Source organism: Hibiscus syriacus, unplaced genomic scaffold (genome assembly GCF_006381635.1).
Source record: "Hibiscus syriacus cultivar Baekdansim isolate YM2019G1 unplaced genomic scaffold, ASM638163v2 tig00112285_pilon, whole genome shotgun sequence".
NCBI classification, from domain to species: domain Eukaryota; kingdom Viridiplantae; phylum Streptophyta; class Magnoliopsida; order Malvales; family Malvaceae; genus Hibiscus; species Hibiscus syriacus.
Window position 1 is genome coordinate 930982 of NW_024063293.1, and position 17075 is coordinate 948056.

Here is a 17075-nt window from a genome sequence, read left to right on the forward strand (position 1 = left end):
ACTCCATAATATTTCGAAAACCAGTATACGTCTGATTTAATAAGGAAATTATATGGTTTTCCATTTATCTACATAACCTATAGCATCATCTGGTAGTTCTGTATTATTGAGCTTTCCAAATCTCACTCTATTACTCACCATTGTAGGTTAAAAATGATTGAACCAATGCAGCTATGGACATCCATAAGGGAGTTTTTCGGGCGTTGCTTACAGAGTATGGTACATGTGATTATGGGGCATGTAAATTATATTTTATTTTATATACGAGACTGATAATCTGTTTTATTTCTGAATATCGATAAAGTTTACTTTTATATTTATAAATGATTTTATGAGTTTACATGTTTTAATAAAAAATTTAAATTTCTGTTATTTTTACGGTGGGTCACTCCAGTGGCCCTAATATGAGACTCCAGATCGGATCAGGTTAACTGTATCAGTTTGGGGGTTACATTTAATGGTATAAGAGCAGTGTCTTCATACTCCAGAATCATACCCATATAAAAATCCAGTATAAATCAGTTTTAGCCGTAAATTGTAATACATGGATCGTGATCTAGTAATATATTATAAATGTGATAATGAAATAAACCATATAACCGATTTCCACCTGTACGCCATAAGTAGTCAAATGATTAACTTAAGGGAGTGCCTTGGGGCCTGAGAGCCTACCCAATGATCACCTTAGGTCCGTAAGAAATTTTCTCAGAGTTTTCAGACTTATTCAAATCATTTACTTAATCCTCAATCATTGAGGTTGCTAAGTTCATTTATTAGTCAAGTTTATCCCAGCCACTTCGGAGTTTCTAGAGTAATTTGGTCGTTTCAATGATTCAGATACATACAATACTTCCATTCAGTTCATTTCAGAGCTGTGGGTATTAGAAATTTTAGGGTTTAGATGTATTTTAGGTCATTTTACACTTTAGGGCATTTTGGTCATTTTACACTTTAGGGGTATTTCTATAATTTCAATATAGATCCAGAATTTAATTCGATGATTTCAAGGTTCCCGTGAATCAAGGTATGAGTTCTCAGGTCGTCTATATTATCATAGTCATCCATATTTCGTTTTACTCTTTAAGGGTATTATCGTAATTTTATTCAATTCCGATAGTGTTATTACTTCAAGTAAATTAGGCTTGAAAGTATTCAAGTTCTATTAAAGTTCAGAGTACTTTGTTCATTTGCTCACTGAAGGTTAATTTCACCACTAAGGGAATCTTGGTCCTTTTTCAATACAAGGGCATTTTTTTAATTTATCCATAGCGCTCTTTTCGATAATTTCATATCCAGATATTTCCAACACTTAACCTATAACGAGATTAATCAGAATTTATGCGTTCTGAGTTTACTGATTCACTGATTAAATTATTGAATCGGGGTTTATTCTCAATCACTCTACATATTTCTTTTTCGAGCCGTCTGAGGCTTTTAAAGTGTTTTGTCCTTAATCTATTTATGTCTGAGTCCAATGATAATTAATTACATCTAATGGATCAATCATTCCAATCAAGCATTTACCAACTATCTATGAGTTCCGTAAAGCATACAAAAGGTAGTAGACTATTACCTCGATTTCTGTGTCATACTGATCGACCATATAAATTCCATTCGAACGTCCTTGATCTTTAATTCAATGTCCAATAATTTCTCATATACATATCAACAGAAATTTCGTCAAAAACAGAGCTTAATTGTGGAAAATGGATCAAATCGGAAGATAAAATGCTGAAACACAACTTATCGAGTTCGAATATGGTAAAACCGTAAGACCATCAAATATACGAACTCGAATCCATAATAATTTCCTTCACCATAAAAAATAACTTATTAGAATTTAAATAGTAATTTAATGGTCCAATTGCTAAAACTAAAATCTTGTGGAGACACTATACTATTTAATTACTAAAATCAGAGACTAAATCGAATTAATTTAAACTATTTAACTAAAGATAAAATTATGTAAACACTTATGAACAAGGTTAAGTTCTCACCAATTTCAAAGGACTGAACCTGGGATTTTCCCCTTTTTTTCTAGCTACCTCCCACGTGACTTTACTGTTGAAATATAAAATCATTCTTTAATCTTTTCTTTCCCAATCCATTCATTTCCTTATTTCTTTCTCTGCAACTAGTTCTATAAGCCACAATTATATGTGCGATTGCCAAAGCCAATGAACAAACGAAAAGAGCAGCTTCCATGGCTGAACCTTCTCTAAGAATACTCGAACTGAACACAAATGATACCTTTAACGAAACGAAAACCAAAGATGAAACAGAGCATGTCGTTGTGATTCCAAGGTACAATCCGAGCTAGTCCCACGGCACCCAAGCCGAAGATTGCGACGCTTGATCCCGGTTGCAAGTCCGCAACATTCCAAGCCGCCCCAACGCCAGTTGAGACACCACAACTAAGAGGCTCATCTACTCGAGGGGGCGTCGGAGTCGATCTTTACGATGCAGGCGGAATCGATGACGGTGTATTCGCTAAAGGTGGAGGTGTTGAGAAAATGAAAGATGGGGCTTCCGTCCTTGGTTGAAAACCTTGTTTTCTTCTCATTTAGCATCACACTCTTCGATGGATTGACTCCAAACTTTTGGCAGAGATTCATTTTCTGGTTTTTGCAGCAGGTGCAGTTGCCACACTCGACTTTAAAAGATTGGAATCACATGGTCACCTTTTGTTATGTCTTCAACACCTTCCCCTACGCTCTCCACGATCCTTGCAGCTTCATGGCCTAGAATTCGAGGGTATGCTCTCTGAGCTTCATTCTCTCCTTTCCAAGCACTGAGATCCGTGTGACAAATTGAAGTGAAGAGAATCTTGAGCCTCACCTCCATTTTCTGAGGTGGAGCCACTCGAACATCTTGTATCAACATAGGCTCTCCAGGACCCCATGCTACCGCCGCTTTGCAAGTGATGGTTTTCCCTGCAGTGTCGGTTGACTCAAAAGAATTATGGTCAACGACATCCATTTTTTTCTTCTCTTTTTGCAGGTGTTTTGGGTAGAAAGAGCAGAGCTTATGTACAAATAAAGAAGAAGAAATGGCAAGGAAGTGATGATGAAGACTTTGGAACTTTACACGCGGAGACAACTCTTTCATGTTGTAGTGGTTTAACAACTCTTCCACTTGTGGTTCTCCAATTTCCATATTATAAAAATAAAAATAATAATAATAATCAGATTCATTCTAGAAATGCTTAAATCCAAGGCATAGAAATTTACACTTGAAATCCTTTAATCTTTTAAATTTTCTTGTGGACTTATCATTATAAATAAATAAAAACTATTTCAAACCTCCTAAACATTTTAACCTAGGATTAGGGTGTGACAGCGACCATACAAGATCGATATTCACGAATAAACGATTTGAAGTGTCGTTGAAAGGTTGCACTGGCAGCCCCTGGAAATTCCAAAAATGAACTTATCCAGAAAACAAAACAAACAAAAGTAACCAAGCATTACTGACCATTAATGGCCAAACCTCAGCTAGGCTTATCCCCCGCCTCCATACTATCGGGCTGACTATCCATTAAGGCCTCGTCCACCTCATCTAAATAGTGAGAAAACGAAGAAGATTGAGCAAAATCACCAGACCGAAGTTGATTAGGTAACGAATCCCCTAGACCAGGTTGACTTAACTGGTTTGAGATATGCTGAACAAGTTCCGCAGGAGACATCTTCGATGTGATACGAGGTTCCACCTTTTTACCAATTCATAACCCCCCGATACGAAGGCTCCACCACACCTTTTTCCAGCGGGTTGCGATCATGAGTGTCCCTTGAGGCTAATTTCTTTTCTTTACCTTCACCACCTTCAACAATTGTGACAGCTTTGTGATGGCCTTTAGCAGTAGCTGGTTTATAAGATTTCACCTGAGTATCTTGCCCACTCATCAGAGATACAACTGTTGCATTATTTTCCTTCGTTTGAGTAACCTTAATCCTTCTTTCCGGATTGGAGGCCATATATGCAACATTCTTATGCACCACTTTGAAATTATTTTCCCGTTACTAGTTGGCACTTTTATGATAGTATCATTACCACTCGGACCCATACGAGATGGAACAGCCTCATTCTGTACATTTTGTACTTCACCATTAGTTTCATTATCTTGAATAGGCTCAAAACGGGACCCAGATGTTGAGGCGTCCGATTATTTCTACCAGTTGGTCCTCCTTTACGTCTCCTTTTGCCAACCACCATCCATGGTCCAAACAGGTTCTTGGCTGAAATTTTCTCGGTTGGTTCATTCTGCAGTTCAGCAGTGACAACATTACCTTCCCCATTATTAGCAGTTGACTCCTTATTTAACAAACAAGAGTCTTTGGAATGCCCATAAACCCCACAAGAAAAACAAATCTAATTTAAGCCTTCTTATTCAAGTTTCTGAAGGAACCCATCTATGCGGATACAAGACAGTAACGATTATTGAGGTCGACAATAACTGCAAGGCATGCAAATTTAGCCCTACCCCCAACGTCCATGTTATAATCGATCTTAACAACTCTTCTAATAAATGACGCTATGTGTCGAAAATGTATATTTGTGTAGTACCGGTACGAAAGCTCAGGAAGCCTAATCCAAACAATCACTTGAGAGGGTTGCGTTTCTACAGTGGAAAAATTTCTTGTCCACGGTTTTACCGTCATGTAACTTCCATTTAATGTCCAAGGTCCTTCTGTAAGAACTTTTGTATAATCTTTTTTATCCGAGAATTGGACAATATAATAGTTATTATCCAGATAAATGAGTTATCTGTTACCTACTGGTTTCCACAAAGCCATAGTTCGGGTGCGTAGGGTTTTATAATGTATCAATCACCCCAACAATCTAATAATAATCGCGTTGCGCATGTTCTTATCGATTTGGTCATGAATTTGGTCAGAGAATTGTATAGACGGTATAGCCCCATATCAATCCATAATCACATCTTCCTGTATGACAATCATTTCCTTTTCTCTAAAGTCACCATTCACGATGTTACCATCAGTGGAATTCTGTGGGCATGAGACTATACTCGCATAGGACGCTTTCTCCTTTCCATTGTGAATGTTCTCTTCCGGTTGTCCAGTAGTCTGGTTATTTTCATGTGCAAAATTTTCTGCTTCACCAACCAGCATTCTAACGTCAGCATCCATAGTTGTAGCCATATCATGTTCGTTATTAATTTCATTGCTTCTGCCCTTCTTACAAGATCTGTTTACATCTAGCGGTGAAGGGGAAGCCGGCCGTTCTTTTGACTGTAGCGCGGAGCAGTCCGATGCGTTCTTCGGTGGTCGACCACCATGATTCTCTAGAAGGTTTTGACCAAACGGCATGATAGGGTTTTCCTGACTTGAGAGCATCTAGGGTTTTTTTATGGACTATGTTCCAAATATATTGGATTCAAACATTCTTATAACAATAAGACAAACACAAAATGATTGTTAAAAACATTAAATTAAAAGTTGTAAGATATAGAAGTGTAAATCATTTCAATCTTATAAAATTATTAAATTGTATTAAATTATTTAATAAAATAATATTATTAATTGAGTCTTATTAAAATATTTAGGAAGATATGAATTTAAGCACGGTTTAACGCGTATTATATTCTAATAAAATCTTATTTTATCCAGTAATTTATGTATATATAAACAATAAAAATTAGGAGACAATTTTAACAAAATGGTTGTATTTAAACAATTAAATAATCCTAGTCATCATCACCAACAATTCTTTTTTGAAATATGATACTTTGTATTAATAAAAAAAATGGAGAGTACACCACAACAAATATCTCATTAAAAAATCTCCCTAAAACCTAATTTAGAGGAAAAAGAATATACCTTGAAGTGGTGGCAATCCGAGGACGATAAAAGGAATAGTAAATATATACAACACAGATACAAGCTTCCACAAAGCAATCACAAAATCTACTTAAAAGCAGCCACAAAAGTTACTGGAAAGCATATTCGAGTACGCAAAACCAGAAAGGAGCTGCTATTCAACTGATCCCCCACCATAATCTGGAGAAGAAGAAGACCGAATCAGGGTAGCCAACAACAATGATCTGTAACGAATATTAAATAACCTTTCAACAACAACCAAGCACTAAGGATTTGGGGCATCGGACAAAATCTTGAACACTCGGGATCAACATCGGCCAATTCAATTTAGCCCAAACACCTATTTGAACAATAGCTTGATGAAACATCTGATCCACCGAAAAAGGATTACCCTCAAACCTGATTTTGTTTCTAAACAACGAAATTTGCCAGATCAACCCAAAGAACCCGATGTACCATAATGCACGTAATTTCTTTCTGATTCTCTGTTAAACCCATAGCTGCAGTAATTCTTTAACATTAAAAGGGAAAACAATACTAATATTCCACACAGAACACCATCTTTGCCAAACCTGCCAGACCCATTTGCAATGACACAGTACATGGTTGATGGCACCAACATTTAACACAAGTGATTAATTAAAAGCATAAACACACATTCTATATGTGTATTGATTTTAGTACCAATACATACGTGATATTATTTAATTATAATAAAGTATATTAATTAAAATCTAATGATTTTGAAAATATTTTAATAATTTCATATTATTTATCTAATTTTAAATTATTTTTATAATTTGTAATAGTTGATGATGTCATATTTTTAAAATGTATCACATTTTACCATCCATTAGTTTATTAGTTACATAACTAATAAAATTGATAAACAACAGAAGTTTGAAATTTTTATTAGTGACATAATTTATCTGATTGTAAATTACTTTTATAATTTAATTATTTTTTTAAATTATTTTTTCTGAATGAAAAAAAAAACTAATTTAATATCAACATCTAAATCGTAAATAAAACGGATCATGAATATCTCTACGAAATTACATATGAAAATCAGTGGAATTGTAGGGTTAGTTGATCATTAATTATGGCCGAAACTTACAAAGCGGTCGACTTATGTTGGCGAGGAAAAGTCCGATGCGTGTCCGTCGGTTATGAACAGAAAAACGAGTAGGCTGAACTTTCTTCTCCTTTGACTATTCAGATAATGCTACTATATATTAATGTTTCTTTCTTTGTAAAGGATAAATTAAAGCTAAAGAATCGATGAAGGGTGGTGGCGTTTTCTGGGTGGTGGGCTTTATAGTATTGTCATTGCTGAGTTCATGGCTTCCCTTTGGTCAAGCCAGGATTCCTCACTTCGCAGCTATCAAAGGTACTTCACCTTCATTTCTTTTCTATTTTCTGCTTTCATTTATTATTCTATTATGTTGCTCTGCTGATCCTTTTTTTAAATTCAAATCCCGAAGGAACAATAATGAAGAAAGAGTTTTAATATTAAAATATTTCTTGGCTTTGTTTTCTGTTTTAATTATTTAATTATTGTTTTAGTTTTCAACAAAAGCCTTCACGTTCTGTGAATCTTATTTTGATGCACTCTAAGTACCGGAAAAAGGAATGGCCGAAAGGGTGGTTTGCAGAGTTTTGGAGTGTTTGTTTAGTGTTATTAGGAGTGTGTAAATTCGGATATAATATCATAAATTTCAGATATTAAAAATAGAGATATGAATTCGATCCGAAATTTTCGATATCTAAATTTTCGGATCCGATATCCGAAAATCCAATCCTAATATTTATTATAATTTGATAAAAAAAATGATAAAAACGTATTTAATTAATTTACGAAATGATATTTATAAATATGATGGTTTTAAATAATTTTTATATCAGTTATATAAATTAGGTGTATTGATTGTTTAATCAATTCATTAATTATTTGAACTAAATAATAAGATACCTAAATTAATACATAGTGACTAAATTATAATTTGAAAACAGTAGAAGAACCAAAATCTTAGTTGAACATTGGGTCTGAGACTGAGTTATAGAAAAACAAAGTGAACTGTAAGGTAAAGATAGTGGAAGCATTGGGTCCAATTAATTTCGGATTTTCGAATAATCTGATTTCCTTGATTCGTATCCAGAGGCAGAACTAGAATTTATTATAGTCGAGTTAAAATATTTTTTATTTTTCATAGATATAATTTTTTAATCGTGGGGGCTTTATTTTATATATATATATATTTTTTTAAATAATAATTAATATTTTAAAAAATAATTGCTGGGCCTAGGCTCCCTTTTTCCCCTATGTTCTGCCCCTGTCCATATCTGATCCAATTATCTGAATTTTTTATCGGGTATCCAATCTGAACTATTCAAAAAAAAATCAATTCGAATATCCAAAAATTCGGATCGGATCATCCGATAAACGAATCGAATTATTTGGATCGAATATTTTTACACACCCCTACATGTTACCATATTAAATAGTACATTTATGTTTTTTTTCCTAAAGGATTAATGTGAAAAATAAGTAACTAAAGTATACCTAAAGTTAACTTTAGGTATCTAAAATATTTTTCGTTAAAAATATGTATTTAATGTTTTTTCGATTATATTTTTAACTACTTACATTTTTAACTTTATATTTTACGTGTCTGGACTGTAAGAACTATTAAGTAACTACTTAACATGTGCCACTTTTATATAATTTAAAAAAAATTATTTCAAAAAGCCATTTTAAAAATTATTTTTAAAAAAATCATTTTTTTTGAAATTATGTAAAAATTCCAAACTTCCTTAAAAACTTAATTTCAATCTCTTTGTCATCGTCGACCGCTGCCGAAATTTCAATGGAGTAAGATACCCTTGCCCCAACCTCTAATTACAATGACCAATCGACGATTGTAGCGTGGATAACATCTTTCAGTTGATTGCAAAATATTTAAACGACCATTGGGTGTCCGATCAGTCATGAAAATAAAAGGTTTGGACTATTGGGAGGTTAGTCAATCGAAAAGCATTTAGTGTTTGGCAAATTATTTGGATTGGTGACGGTCGACGGTGTTAAGGATTGAAATTGAGGTTTTTTGGGATTTTGGTTTTTTTATAATTTTAGAAAATATTGAGATTTTTAAAAATAAAATTTAATTTTAAGTTTTTTTAAAATAAAATTTTATATTCCTAACACATATCACTTAATGATTGAATTTAAAGTTCGTTACAGTCAAGCCACTTAAAAATATATCAAAAAAACGTTAGGCATCTAAAAATGTAACAGAGAAAACGTTAGACACCTATTTTTAACAAAAAAAAAATACTTTAGGCACCTAAAAGTGTAACAAAAAATACTTTAGCACCTAAAGTTAACTTTGAGTATACTTTGAACACATATTTTTACATTAAATCTTTTTTAACGAAAAATACGTTAGACACATATTTTTAACAAAAAATACTTTAGGCACCTAAAGTTAACTTTAGGTATACCTTGAACACTTATTTTTACATTAAATCTTTTTTAAATGATGAGTGATCAAATTGGAACAATAAAATGTTAGATATAATTTAAAAAATTAGTTAGCGACTAAAACAGAACTGCGATAAAAAGTAAATGCATAGTTTATCTTATTTTTTTTATGTATATGAGTTTTTTTTTATACTAATAACTTTTTTAAAAAAATTAAATATAAAATATTTATATTATTAATATATAGGTAGCAACTTTCAAATTTTTTATAGATCTGTTATTGTTTGAGAAGAGTAGCAGTGAGCATATTGTAAATTATATAATATTATAATTTCTTATAGAATAATAATTAGTGATTGGCTTGATGTTCCCAATGGCAGAAAATTTGGATCAACTAAGTTTAAGTCGTCGAAGTGCAAAGGAAGATCCTCCAAGGGTAACCAGTCCTGTTAAAAATGGAAATTATCAACAGGTGTCACCTGCAACGCCCATCTTCAGCCGTGGACGAGCATAGTGAATGCCATCTTCTTCAATTTCCGACTTTATTTCAATAAGTTGTGTTTTCTATATTAATGCTTTTGGTCCCTAATAGTTTTCCTCATTGTAATCAGCTTCACCTATTGAGTAATATAAAACAACAAATCACATGAAATTCGGTGATTCATATGGAATGCCAATTCGCGATTTACATAGTTTCTCCAGGGATTGAAATCTTCCTCCAGGGGACTGTTGTTGATAGACAAGCTGGTTTCATGTTGTCTGCTCCACCATCGCGCTTGAAATGTATAAAGTTTAACAATCTGCTCTTTGCCAACAAAGCTTTCCTTGTCAATTCTTCGATCCTTGCTACTTCTCGCTTGTTTCGACAATAAGGACAGTAGAATTTACCAGAATCATCAAAAGAAGGTTTCAAAATTCATGCACACCTTATGCAATGCAATTGGGCAGTCATTTTCGCTGCACCGCTTCCGCCATTGCAGCTATAAGAAAACACTCCAAACGAATGAGAAAGGATACATTTCACTTAACAAAGTCTGGAACTACAACATTATCATCCTCATCCTTCTCATCATCGGGAGCCAAATCACTATCACCAGCAATGCCTCTGCCGCTGCCATCATCATCACATTCCTCCTTATCATCAGCATCATGCTCATTATCATCATTATCTTGACTAGAGTGAGTGTCCTCTGATTCCCCATTACCATGACCATGTACATGATATTCTTCATTATCTTCATCCTATGCCAAAAGAATATATAAAAAGTGCAGAAATTAGTTATATATATTAGGCTTACATTTCGACAAAAGACGGTACAAATGTTTCACTTCCACGTCGCACACGGATAAACATAGAAAAAGGCTTCAAATCTTAGGGCTTTACTTGGAAAGGAGAAAGAATTGAGAAGAGCTATTAAGACGACATTTGTTCATAAATAATTTTTAACCATTTGACATTGAACGAACACACAATTGATCACTCAATTCGTATTATATTTTATTATTTAATAAAATGTTTTTATTTTCTTGTAAATATAGTTATAATATATATAATATTTTTAAAAATATATTTCAGATTATAACTTAAATTAAATTATTTATATATTGAATAATTGTAGTGTAAACTATTTAGATTATTACCCGACTATTAATAAATTTTAAGTTGGATCATAATTCAAATCATTTGAATTTAAAATGTTATACAAAACGAAATCTTAGACTAGGAAGACCAACAAAAAAAATATTTATAAACAAATATATTCAATTACTGAAAGTTATAATATAATCATCGATATGTATTTTTAAATGAGAAATTAACATGATAATTAATAAAACTAATATAATAATAAATTTAATGTTTAATATTTTATTCTAGTTCTCATTTTTTCTTGTCTCTTTTTAATATCATCAATCTATTTTATATTATTTTTTAAAATAAATATTATTTTATATTCACGTTAGTCTAAAAAATATTTTTTTCTTTCTATAGTTTATGCATGAGCAATGAATCTATTTAAATAACTTTGGTTTGAATATTGCACAAACCAAGAGATTTCAGTAGAAAATAAATTGATGTTATTTCTTGATGTCTCAGATTCGAGTATTAGATTAAAATCCATATGGGCAGATATTTTAATGTCTATTGTTATCATAAAATATGACATAAATTAAGTAATTGATTATGTTATAAAGTCATAAAGTATTAGAAGTGTCATGGAAATAAAAGTATAGATACTATTAAAGTTGTATTTATAATTTGATGAGAGACATAATCATAAATACATACAATAATTGATTCGTAAATCATATATATAAAGGGTTATGGTACCAAAAAATAGATAATCTTGTATTTTCTCTTATCTCGTCAGAGAATTTATACTAAAGAGAATTATATCTTCTCGGAAGATCGTAACCAAAGAAATATTCAAAGATCTTAGCTTCTGGTAATCTCTAACCATCAATTCAGGTACACTTACATAAATCTAGTATTTATTAATTCTTGGCGATTTGACATGATTAGATCCTAGTTAATTTTCATATTTATTATGATTTGGTTCTTACAAGTGGTATCATCGCCTCGTCACGGTGAATCATTAAGAAACAATTATTATTATTTTTTGTTGGATTCAATTTTTTTTAATCTGCAATATTCGATTATATTTTTTTAATCGAATAATCTTTATCAATGAATACTCGTGTGTGAGTATAGGAGATTTTTACAGCAACATTAATCATAATTAAATTTGTTGACGTTGCATGCTTTTTCTTGAATTCGAAGGTGTTTTGCGTCAATTATTAACTTTTATTAAATAATTTCTTGAATTATTATTAACTCAAAAGATATACTTGAATAATTTATTAGACGCATGAATAAGTTTTGGTTTTTAAATCATAATTTTTGCTATTAATCGATAACAATGAACTTTGCAATTATGAACCATATATTTGTTTTATTAATTTAATATGTTATCATTTTGTTTTTTATGCATGTCAATTTTCGTTGCTTTGGATCGATTAATAAATTAAGGTTTTAGTTTTGATTGATTAATATTTTTTTATTGATCATCGTATAAATTTGACGATAATGAATTTATTTTAGCAATCTATAGCCAATATGTTTTCTGTGATCCTAATGATCTCTTAAATGAATTTAAAAAAAAATCATTTTTTGGGTGATTGATTAAGAAACTTTTAATAAATAATCAAAGATTAAGTTTTTTGGTTTTTAATGGTTTCATTCAGACATTCTTATTACGAGTTATTTTGAAAATCATTATTTGAAAATAAAATTTCATTTTAATCTTTGACTGTTATTGGAATATTAAATTATTTAATAACTGCTCAATGTTATTTCAGTTATCGAATATAGATATGTATCTTGCTAATGTTATGGACTATGAAATATATATTTGGAATAAAATATTGATTTATGAAGTTATTGATTTCATGTTTATTTTTTTCGTCATTTATTAAGTTGTGAACTAAATGCATGTTTAAGGAATTCTCATAAACAATCAAAGACTTGAATTTTCAATTTATGATAGCACCATTTAATTAACCTTATTTTGGGTTATTTCGAATAATGTAGTGCAACCATAAATTTTAGTGTTAACTTTTGATTGTTATAGAAATATTAAATTTAAATATTAACATTTATTTTAAGATGACTTAATTAAAGCAATAATTCATTAAAGGGACCTCAATTATGAACAATATTTTATACAAGTTTTGTACATGTAACTTAGGATATGTTAGTATTAATCGACCCAAAAGAAGATTAATAGTTGACATAATTGCATGTACAACTTTGGTAATAAGCATGTGATAATTATCCAGTTTGATATGTGAGTAATAAATCGACCCAAAGGAAGATTTTTGCTCAACATATTCTTATTATCAGTGTTTGATTACCGCACTAGATATCACTTAAGGTGAATATTTTGTCTAAAGATGAAATATTAATGAAGCATCTGATATCTTGAGATAATATTTAAGTGAATTCAAATTTATTATTATTAAAAGATAAATTAAGAGAAATTGATCGGTTGACAATATTTCTATGGTTTTATTTATATTGTTAATGCAATTTATGTATATATTCAATTCGATTTTTTAGGTTAATATAATATATATATTTTGAAACAAATTAATTCATATTATGGCTATGTCTGATATTTTGATAGATTAGTTGAAACATAATGTCGCAAAAGTGACATTTTTTGTGTATACTGATTTATTTAAAATATCAAAATGATTATGGGTTTCTTGTGATTCGTGCATTTATTAATTGACCCAACGGAAAGTTAATATTTGGCCAGATTTCAAGTGACACATGTGGTAATAATATGTGACAATTATAAGGTACTTTATGTGAGCATTATATTAGTCCAAAGATTTGTCTATTGTTCGACATAGTTTATTGTCAATTTTTTATTACTGCAACGAAAAGTACTGATTACTATTAATATTACTATCCAAAGACTTGATATTGATGTAGTGTTTGGTATCTTGAGATGAGAATTACCCATAATTTTGAATTTATTTGTTTACTTAAGATGTGAGTTTCAATTTTATGTTTTGTTTTGTATTCAACTAATTATTTATTTATTGCTATCACAATATATGTTATTATACATTTTCTGCTCATGCTCAGGAAAACAAATCTCAATGAATGAGAAAGTACACGTATATAAGGTTTTAGTTGTATGAATATAGACTTTGCACTAAAGAAAGAACAATTTCCACCTCTCATGGGGGATAACATCCAAATTAGTATAAGGGATTTTGAGAGGTAAAAATTGTTTAAATTGCATGAGTCTAGTGGTCATGAAACACAATATTTTAGAAGCATTTAGGGGCACATACTATGAAAAAATTACTTAAGCCAATGGTTTCCTTGACAAAATTGAGAAATATGTTTTTCAAAAATAATAAGGTTTAAACGGCATCACTTTTGACTTCTTTGATGTCTATAAAGTATAAAGGTCAAGGAAATGTGAGGGAATACATTATGGATATGTTTCATATTGCTTCAAGACTTAAGACACTTAAGATCGAGTTTTTTCTGAAGAATTACTTATTCTTATAATTTCAATATCACTTTCTATAACGCTTAATCAATTTAAGGGGATAAATGAACTCTAAATGAGCTCATTTTTCATTGTGTGCAAGAGGAATAAATGTTGAAGCATAATAAGTCTAAAAGTACTCACTTGAAAAGTGCATATAAAGACAAAGGCAAAAATAAATTTAGTATGTAATTCTTAAGGGTCCAACTCAAAAGAGATAACAATATGTTACAAAGGGTTGTTCCCTTTTGTAATAAGTTAGGACACGTGAGGATAAATTGAATTCTAAAACAGTAATAAACTACTTTGGCTATTTTGAGTGATCTGGGGATTATAAGTTTCATGATCTCATAATTAAACATATTTTTAAGGTGATATCTATAACACTATATTTTAAGATGTTGAGTTTAGAGGGAAAAATAAAGTTTAAGGAATTGATTTTGAGGAGGATTTGGATTACAACTCAATTCCTATTATCACTTTTGATGATATCCATGTGTTTATACATGTTATTAATCAAGAAGTGAAACTTGAATCTCAACAAGATTATTTTTGAACAACTCTCTATTTAAGATGAGAAATTGTTACGGAAAAACACACTCAACAACCTCAAAGAACAAGTGTCATTAGGAAGATCCACGAGATGAGAGAAATATTATTTTAGATTATTATGTTTCTACAAGAAATAAAGATGCAGTAGAATGATGAAAAATGATCTAATCAACTTTCGTCATGTCATAAAAGTTATGACTCTCAAAAGTGGATTAATGTCACGTAAGAGGAGTATAAGTTTTGTACAAGATAATAAAGTTTGAGGACTTATTCCATTACTTGAAGGTACAAAGTTGATTGGTTATAAATGGATATTTATAATCAAGATGGATGCAAATGGTGATGTTGATAAGTATAAGGCATGTCTTGTATATAAAGGATATACTCAAAAAGAATGAATTAATTTTGTAGAGATGTTCTCTTTGGTTTCCTTGAAAGACTCTTTTAGAATAATCATGATACTAGTTACTAATATTTGATCTTTGATCTTAAATTACATAAGTTGGATTTCAAAATTATATTTCTCAATATGGTAACATTGATTAGATGTTTAATATGGTGCAATTAGAAAATTGTGTCTAATGATACAAAATTAATGATATGCAAATTAAGAAAATCCATTTATAAGTATATGTATGACTCTTGTTAAGTGTATAACAAATTTCAACAAGTAATTATCTCGTTTGGTTTTAAGATAAATTTGGTTGATAAATTTTATATACTATAAGTTTAGTGAGAGTAAACCAAATAATACCCATTATTGCTAAAGTGTTGGGATTTATGATGCTCTATTGATCAACCAAAAAAGTGCCAAGAGGGGGTGAATTGACTAAATAAAAATTTGGGAGTATGAAGAGAAATGATAGGAAAAATTGTACAACAATTTATAGTGGTTTAACTTCCTTAATAAAGCTTACATCCACTATCTTAGTCCCACACTAAGGATTTCTAACAAATTCACTAATTTGTTTTTTCTTTTTCTAGGCTCAAGAGTAACCTTTTACAACTCCCTAGTTTTCAATGGCTAAATTAGAACTAAACCCCTTTAACAAAAGAATAAAAAAATATAAACAAGAAACCTCTCAAATGAAGGTGTTTAAACAATTAAGCTCACTAAAACACACTATTTACAAGAGAAAACAAAGAATAAAGAATGAAACTTTTCTTTTAACTATCAATGCTTGGATATGTGTTGTGTAACCTTCTTTAGGTGTCCTCAACTTGTTTTTATATGTTTGAATGAGTTTCTAGCCATTGAGGATGTTTTAGAGCAATTGGGGACTTAAAAGTTGCAAAATAAAACTGTCCTAACCAGGGAGTATCAGTACTCGAGCTTGGAATATTGATATTGCACTAATAAAAACTAGTTGTTTTTTTTATCATTAGGCTGGGAGTATCGATATTGCGCTAATAAAAACTAGTTGTTTTTTACCGTTGGGATGGGAATGTCGATACTAGGTTTACGGTATCGATACTACTATACAAAGTAGTATTGATACTTCTTTGAGTATCGGTACCAAAAATGTCTATTGTAATCTGAAAACCTTTAAAATAATAGGCAGTATCGATATTGCCACAAGAGTATCGATACTTCTCTTACCTTTGGTACCGATACTACTCGAATAATATCGGTATTGTTCATGTGGTATCGATACTGCAAGAACAATATTCGTACTGCTTTGCCAAAAAAAATCTTGTGTTCAAATTTATGTTTCATGGACTTTGAATTATTTTTGAAAGCATTGAATAAATTCAATCAAGTCCAAAAATATTTTTCCCTAAATTTGTTATATCAAAATAGGTTCAACAATCTCCCCCTTTTTGATATAACAAAACGTTTGAAAAATGGCATTGGCAAAACTCCCCTTAATAAAACATTTAATGAAAATAGAAGTATTTTGGAAAATATTTAAGCTCCTCTTTTTCATTCTTGAAATTGAATTTTTCAAACTTATACTTCTCCCCCTTTTGTTATATAAAAAATAATTCAAATTTTTTAAGTTCAAAGTAACAATGAAGAGTAAGTTTAAATTTTATCATAAAATCATTTGAAAAATCAAAAACTCCCCCTCAACAAATGCATTCCAAAAACAATTTGACTTTAACAAGTTGACACTTAAAAACTATTGAATTTCA

The 17075-nt window shown here is 30.7% G+C and overlaps 1 pseudogene; it reads right to left on the reverse strand.

The window, feature by feature from the left end:
• Positions 1-2057: 2057 nt before the first annotated feature.
• Positions 2058-14469, reverse strand: LOC120177253 (annotated as a pseudogene).
• Between the last annotated feature and the right edge of the window lie 2606 nt (positions 14470-17075).